Below are 1,621 nucleotides of genomic sequence, written 5' to 3' on the forward strand. Positions count from 1 at the left end.
TAATTAAATTCAATGTTCAAATTGATGAAGCAGATAAAACGTGTCTTAATTATACAGTAAGAGCCAGCCTGGTTTCAATAGAAGATTTCCTGTCGCAATCTCAAAAGGATGACTTAAATTCCATTTTAGATAATTCTCATCCTTCTGAGATTGGGAGGGAGAAACAACAGAAAATTGGGGAAAACTTTAATCAAAAAGAGGATGACGAGTCAGAACTAATAACTTTCCAAGAGTTAAACCGAAAGGTACTAAATTTAAACAATATAATTCCCGAATCAGAGTTAGAAAATTTGATAAAACATAACAAGAAAAACGCTTCAGAGGAAAATCGAATCAAATATAGTGAAGGTATGTTATGGCACATGAGGTTAGGACACCCGTCGCTAGAATATATGAAGAAATTGCAAAAATACGAGGAAAAGATAAAGAAAGTTAAATTAGAAAACGACATTCTAGATTGCGAAACGTGTGTCCTAGCCAAAATGTAGAAACTACCTTTCAAAAACAATAGAACTAGATCTGATAGACCTTTGCACACGATACACACAGACACAATGGGGCCCATAACACCAACATCATTTCCTGGGGAAAACAAATTTATAATAGTCTTTATTGATGACCACTCGAGATATGCACGAGTATATTATGTAAAACATAAGAGCCAATCTGGAGAATGTTTAGAAAAATATTTAGAGCACACTAGAAACTTGCTAGGAAAACAAGAAAAGGTGATCGAATCAGGCCTGCCAACAACAATGTGGGTACTAGCTGCAGAAGCTGCAGTACATGGCTATAACCGGACGCCGCATAAAGGCCTCAATTTTCGAACACCACTCTTAGTACTGAATCCAGAGAAAAATCACCACCTGGAAGAGTTGAAGAGATTTGGGTGCGTAGCTTACATAAGGATACCACTGCCAGAGAATAAGTTTTCAGACAGAGCGATAAAAGCAATTTTAGTAGGACACACACCCACTGGATATCTGATGTGGCACCCACAAAAAAATAAATTCATAACTTCCAGACATGTTAGGTTTAACGAGAAAATAGTCTATGGAGATATCAAATTGGAACCGTTGGAATCCAGAGAACAACCAGAAGTAGAAGTATTAGAAAATACGACTCCATCAGAACCCGAAATAAATTCAGAGTCTGAGCAACAAACTAATAAACCAACTAAGAGAAAGAACCAAGAGCCAGGGAGTACGGATACAAAAGTTCGGAAAATGCCAGAGAGAAAAGCCAAAACTGATCCAAAAAGAGACCCCAACTTTGTTTACAAAGTTCAGTACAATGAGAGTGAAACTGAAGAAAATTCAGAGGAGACCGATCTACAAATTTATGCATCAATAGCTGCCATAAACCAGGATCCGTCGAATTACAGAGAAGCTTCAGAGTCGAAAGACAGAGACAAATGGCTACTAGCCATAAAAGAAGAACTACAATCGATGGCAGAGAATGATGTCTGGGGAATAGTGGATCGACCGTCCAAAGAGATATGTGGCAAGAAAACAAACTTAATAGATTCCAGGTGGATATTCAAGAGAAAAGAAACAGAGAGCGGAGATGTAAAATTCAAAGCTAGGCTAGTAATCAGAGGTTTCAAAGACAAAAACAAATA

The sequence above is a fragment of the Belonocnema kinseyi genome, chromosome 3, assembly GCF_010883055.1.
Source record: "Belonocnema kinseyi isolate 2016_QV_RU_SX_M_011 chromosome 3, B_treatae_v1, whole genome shotgun sequence".
NCBI classification, from domain to species: Eukaryota; Metazoa; Arthropoda; class Insecta; order Hymenoptera; family Cynipidae; genus Belonocnema; species Belonocnema kinseyi.